This window comes from Bufo bufo, chromosome 6 (genome assembly GCF_905171765.1).
Source record: "Bufo bufo chromosome 6, aBufBuf1.1, whole genome shotgun sequence".
In the NCBI taxonomy this organism is placed as follows: Eukaryota; Metazoa; Chordata; class Amphibia; order Anura; family Bufonidae; genus Bufo; species Bufo bufo.
In genome coordinates this window covers 260,814,865-260,821,880 of record NC_053394.1, presented here as the reverse complement: position 1 = coordinate 260,821,880, position 7,016 = coordinate 260,814,865, and positions in this window count along the sequence as shown.

Here is a 7,016-nt window from a genome sequence, read left to right as displayed (position 1 = left end):
GTCTTTTGCCAAGATATTTCTCTCACCCAGCAGGGGTATATGTAAAATGACACCCCAAAACACATTCCCCACCTTCTCCTGAGTACGGGGATACCAGATGTGTGACACTTTTTTGCAGCCTAGGTGGGCAAAGGGGCCCATATTCCAAAGAGCACCTTTCGGATTTCACAGGTCATTTTTTACAGAATTTGATTTCAAACTCCTTACCACACATTTGGGCCCCTAGAATGCCAGGGCAGTATAACTACCCCACAAGTGACCCCATTTTGGAAAGAAGAGACCCCAAGGTATTCGCTGATGGGCATAGTGAGTTCATGGAAGTTTTTATTTTTTGTCACAAGTTAGTGGAATATGAAACTTTGTATGAAAAAAAAAAAAAAAATCAGCATTTTCCACTAACTTGTGACAAAAAATAAAAAATTCTAGGAACTCGCCATGCCCCTCACGGAATACCTTGGGGTGTCTTCTTTCCAAAATGGGGTCACTTGTGGGGTAGTTATACTGCCCTGGCATTTTCCAGGGGCCCTAATGTGTGGTAAGTAGGTAAATGACCTGTGAAATCCTAAAGGTGCTCTTTGGAATATGGGCCCCTTTGCCCACCTAGGCTGCAAAAAAGTGTCACACATGTGGTATCGCCGTATTCTGGAGAAGTTGGGGAATGTGTTTTGGGGTGTCATTTTACATATACCCTTGCTGGGTGAGAGAAATATTTTGGCAAAAGACAACTTTTCCCATTTTTTTATACAAAGTTGGCATTTGACCAAGATATTTCTCTCACCCAGCATGGGTATCTGTAAAATGACACCCCAAAACACATTCCCCACCTTCTCCTGAGTACGGCGATACCAGATGTGTGACACTTTTTTGCAGCCTAGATGCGCAAAGGTGCCCAAATTCCTTTTAGGAGGGCATTTTTAGACATTTGGATACCAGACTTCTTCTCACGCTTTGGGGCCCCTAGAATGCCAGGGCAGTATAAATACCCCACATGTGACCCCATTTTGGAAAGAAGACACCCCAAGGTATTCAATGAGGGGCATGGCGAGTTCATAGAAATTTTTTTTTTTTGGCACAAGTTAGCGGAAATTGATATTTTTAATTTTTTTCTCACAAAGTCTCCCGTTCCGCTAACTTGGGACAAAAATTTCAATCTTTCATGGACTCAATATGCCCCTCACGGAATACCTGGGGGTGTCTTCTTTCCGAAATGGGGTCACATGTGGGGTATTTATACTGCCCTGGCATTCTAGGGGCCCTAAAGCGTGAGAAGAAGTCTGGAATATAAATGTCTAAAAAAATTTACGCATTTGGATTCCGTGAGGGGTATGGTGAGTTCATGTGAGATTTTATTTTTTGACACAAGTTAGTGGAATATGAGACTTTGTAAGAAAAAAATAATAATAATTCCGCTAACTTGGGCCAAAAAAATGTCTGAATGGAGCCTTACAGAGGGGTGATCAATGACAGGGGGGTGATCAATGACAGGGGGGTGATCAATGACAGGGGGGTGATCAATGACAGGGGGGTGATCAGGGAGTCTATATGGGGTGATCACCACAGTCATAGATCATGCCCCTGTAAGGCTTCATTCAGACGTCCGGATGCGTTTTGCGGATCCGATCCATCTATCAGTGGATCCGTAAAAATCATGCGGACGTCTGAATGGAGCTTTACAGGGGGGTAATCAATGACAGGGGGGTAATCAATGACAGGGGGGTGATCAGGGAGTCTATATGGGGTGATCACCACAGTCATTGATCACGCCCCTGTAAGGCTTCATTCAGACGTCCGGATGCGTTTTGCGGATCCGATCCATCTATTAGTGGATCCGTAAAAATCATGCGGACGTCTGAATGGAGCTTTACAGGGGGGTAATCAATGACAGGGGGGTAATCAATGACAGGGGGGTGATCAGGGAGTCTATATGGGGTGATCACCACAGTCATTGATCACGCCCCTGTAAGGCTTCATTCAGACGTCCGGATGCGTTTTGCGGATCCGATCCATCTATCAGTGCATCCGTAAAAATCATGCGGACATCTGAATGGAGCTTTACAGGGGGGTGATCAGGGAGTCTATATGGGGTGATCACCACAGTCATTGATCATGCCCCTGTAAGGCTTCATTCAGACGTCCGGATGCGTTTTGCGGATCCGATCCATCTATCAGTGCATCCGTAAAAATCATGCGGACGTCTGAATGGAGCTTTACAGGGGGGTAATCAATGACAGGGGGGTGATCAGGGAGTCTATATGGGGTGATCACCACAGTCATTGATCACGCCCCTGTAAGGCTTCATTCAGACGTCCGGATGCGTTTTGCGGATCCGATCCATCTATCAGTGGATCCGTAAAAATCATGCGGACGTCTGAATGGAGCTTTACAGGGGGGTAATCAATGACAGGGGGGTAATCAATGACAGGGGGGTGATCAATGACAGGGGGGTAATCAATGACAGGGGGGTAATCAATGACAGGGGGGTAATCAATGACAGGGGGGTGATCAGGGAGTCTATATGGGGTGATCACCACAGTCATTGATCATGCCCCTGTAAGGCTTCATTCAGACGTCCGGATGCGTTTTGCGGATCCGATCCGTCTATCAGTGGATCCGTAAAAATCATGCGGACGTCTGAATGGAGCTTTACAGGGGGGTGATCAATGACAGGGGGGTAATCAATGACAGGGGGGTGATCAGGGAGTCTATATGGGGTGATCAGGGGTGATCAGGGGCTAATAAGGGGTTAATAAGTGACGGGGGGGGGGGGGGTGTAGTGTAGTGTAGTGGTGCTTGGTGCTACTTTACTGAGCTACCTGTGTCCTCTGGTGGTCGATCCAAACAAAGGGGACCACCAGAGGACCAGGTAGCAGGTATATTAGACGCTGTTATCAAAACAGCGTCTAATATACCTGTTAGGGGTTAAAAAAAAAACATCTCCAGCCTGCCAGCGAACGATCGCCGCTGGCAGGCTGGAGATCAACTCTCTTACCTTCCGTTCCTGTGAGCGCGCGCGCCTGTGTGCGCGCGTTCACAGGAAATCTCGGCTCACGCGAGATGACGCCTATTGGCGTTAGCGTAGCCTGGGGGAGCCGCCGCAATGACGCCTTTCGGCGTTACAGTTGCAGGAAGTGGTTAAAGACACTATTCCATAAAGCAGTACCAAATGACAGAAATAGCACAGAAATATATGGGGTCATTTATCAGACTGGTGTAAAGAAGAATTGGCTTAGTTGTCCATAGCAACCAATCAGATTCCATCTTTCATTTTCCAATGGAGCTGTCAAAAATAAAAGGTGGAATCTGATTGGTCACTATGGCCAACTAAGCCAGTTCTACTTTATACCAGTTTGATAAATGACCCCAATAGTGCCCAATTTTTTGGTTTACATAGCAGCCATGGAAAATTCACATATAAATCTTCTATATCTATACGTAAAAACATAAACATACTGATTAACATAGTATATCAACACAAAAAGTATAATGCAAGAGGTCAGCAGTTAACAAAGCATAACCAAGACATTCTGCGTTAATAGGTAAGACATGTCCGGTCCGTCCTGCCTGTACTTCATGTCTCCTCGTGAACTCCATTCCTACAGAGATTCAGCTAAAGATCTTATCAGCTGTATTCAGAATCATAATCCCTGACAAGTAGAGCAGAGAGGAGGATGAGGCAGCTCGTTAGCTCAGTGTTGTGAAGTAACTTGTCCTCCAGTGTGATTAGGACAGGTTTTTTATGTATCAATAGGATGGCGGCCATTTTATTTTCCCTGATGATTGCTCCCTAGACAAAACGAACCATTATAACTAATGAAAGGCATTTGGCAATATATTTATAATAAAGTAATATTTAAGTATTTTCATTTTCATAATGCCCGGAGAACCCCTTTAAATACTGATTGGTGGGGGTTCGACACATGGGACCCCGACCTATCAGCTGTTTGAGAATGCAGTGGTGCTTGCAGCTTTCCCTAGGCCAGTGACGGCACATTCATCAGTCGCATGGCCTAGGCGCAGATCACCCCTATAGAAGTGAATGGTGCCTTCTGAAACAGCTGATCAGCGGGGCTCTGACCTGGACTCACCGATCATATACTGATGACCTATCCATAGGATAGGTCATCAGTACTAAAATCTCGGGAAACCCTTTCAACAAATTAAGCAAATACACAACTGATAGCTGCCACTGACATACAGATATTATAGACCTTTACATACATATTAAACCATAAAACTGCTACGACAGGATTTCATACATAGACACATTTTAATGTCTAGATTACGGATGCCATATTATCGCCGTCTAAAAAAGGTCTGTTTCTGCCTAAAACATCACTCTGAGAACATCGCTGGTCCAGTATGCAGTCACACTGAAATATGTTCATCCTACATTAACGTGAAATTGTATTACGGCAGAGATGCAGAAGAAGCAATGGGGAAGCTCAAATTACAGTATGTAATTTCATAACCCCCTGGGGGTAGTGAGCAGTGTTACTCACTATACGAGATTGCAGCCATATAGTGATTCCTAATGCTGCCTATACACAGAAAAGGACAACCGTTTCCATTCAAGCTATCAGGACATTAGAAAATAATATCACTACGTTCTATGCAATTAAAGAGGTAAAAACATGATATCAGAGAACAGGGGGTCCACTTTAAGTTCTGTACGTTTGTGAGGACTCCAGTGATCTTGCAGGCAGGTAATACTGTTATAAGTGCCTGCTGGAGCCCCAGGACAGCATTATATGGCAGGCAGTGAGGCTTCAGGGCAATGTTTGCATGACACTTAAGGCTCATGCACACGGCCGTTGCCTGGCTGTGCCAGTATTGCGGCCTGCAAACAGCGGGTCCGCAATAAACGGGCAACAGCCGCGCGCACCTCGCATCAAGGATGCAGACCCATTCACTTGAATGGGTTCGCAATCCGGAAGGTCGGTTTGAAAAGGAGGCACGGAACCCCACGGAAGCACTACGGACCGTTGGATGCGGATCGCGGACCCAATTCAAGTGAATGGGTGCGCGATCCACATGCGGTGGCCGTACGGTCGGTGCGGTCCACAGCACAGGCCCGACCGGCACACGTTTGGGTGCGTGAGACGATTGGCACCACTGCTTAAGGCCCATGCACATGACTGTGTTTTTGTTCCTCATCTGATCCGCGTTTTTTGCAGAACCATTCGTTTTAATGGGGCCTCAAAAAATGCAGACCGACCACCATGTGCTGTCCACATCCATAGGTCTGTTCCGCTGACCTACAAAAAAAGGTTAGAACACGTCCTATTCTTGTCCGTTTTCTGGAAAAGGATAGGACATTTCTATAGATGTGAAAAACATGTGTGTGAAATACTGGCAAAGTACATTTTTTACCCTCATTTTTGAAGAAATGATGGTCAACGATTAAATAAATAAAATCGTATTTACTATGATTGATTCTCACTCATTTACAATTAAAGGGGTTGTGTCACTTCAGCAAATAGAATTTATCATATATAGAAAGTTGATACAAGCTACTTACTAATGTATTGTGATTGTCCATATTGCTTCCTTTGCTGGATGGATTCATTTTTCTATCACATTATACACTGCTTGTATCCATGGTTACGACCACCCTGCAATCCATCAGCGATGGCTGTGCTTGCACACTACAGGAAAAAGTGAAGGCCTATGTGAGCTCTCACGGTCCCAGCCACCAGAGAGGCCGGCACTTTTTTTTGCAAGCACCGCCACTGCTGATGGATTGCAGGGTGGTGGTAACCATGGAAACGAGCAGTGTATAATGTGATGGAAAAATGAATCCATCAAGCAAAGGAAGCAATATGGACAATTACAATACATTAGTAAGTGCCTTGTTATAACTTTCTCTACATGATAAATGCCACTTGCTGAAGTGAGACAACCCCTTTAACTGAGCAGGCACAGGCAGGTACTCTGCGTAGCACATTGCTGCTCCGGTCTGCGCCAGCTCAGCTAAAGCCTGGCATGGCACATCGGTGCAGGGGTTACTGTGCCGATGTGCTATGCAGAGCATTTAGCTGAGTGGAGCGGGCGCAGTACAGAGCTGAGGACCCTATTCCTGTAGTACAGTGGAACCCGTACCCCCATACATCAGCAGTGTATGGATTCCAAAGTGCGGTAGACATCCTGGGACTTCTAACAGTAAAATAAATGAAATACTGTACATTACAAAAAATGAATTATACACGATTTAGAATAATTGAAAATAAAGTACCTTAAAGGGACCCCCACCAATCAACTGTTCGACAAGGCAGCAGCGCCCTTGTGAGCGCCACGGCCTTCTCACAGCTTTTCCCAGGGCTGTGACATAACGTTCATGTGGCCTAGGAGCAGCTGAGCCCCATGCAAGGGAATGGGGACAGAGCTGCGATACCAAGCACCACCACTATACAATGTACGGCGCTGTGCTTGGTGAGCTGAGAGAAGGCCGCAGCGTTCACAGGAGCACCGCTGCCTTCTCAAAACAGTTGATCGGTGGGGGTCCCAGGTGTCGGACCCCTACCAATTAGATACTGATGGCCTATCCTTTTAAAATTATTCAAAATGAAATCGGAGAATGTTGGTAAAATGACCTTTGACATCAGTGTGGCCTACTAGTGCCGCTGGGAATCTAGCGTCTCTACTCGGCAACCACTTGGCGTTGCAGTTATGACAGTACTGTGCTAGCCATTGGGGCAGATTCATCAACATCATCTACGTGTAGGTACCGTCACACGGGACAGAATATCTACTGCGGATTTTGCACAGATTCCACAGCAAAATCTGTACGTGATAATATGCAACTGTCATAGATTCTGATGCGGGCAGTGATGGCCAGTTCGCCCGCTAACACATGCGATCTGCCATCTTAACTGACAAGTCCGGCGAGGCACAGGTAAGTCCTTACCTGTGCCTGTGCGCGAGCCGGTCTGAAATGAAATGCGGTCTCCAGGAGCAGGCAGTTCCGAGAACAGCCTCCGGGGGCCTTCATCAGGCTGTTCTCAGAAATGCCTGCACCC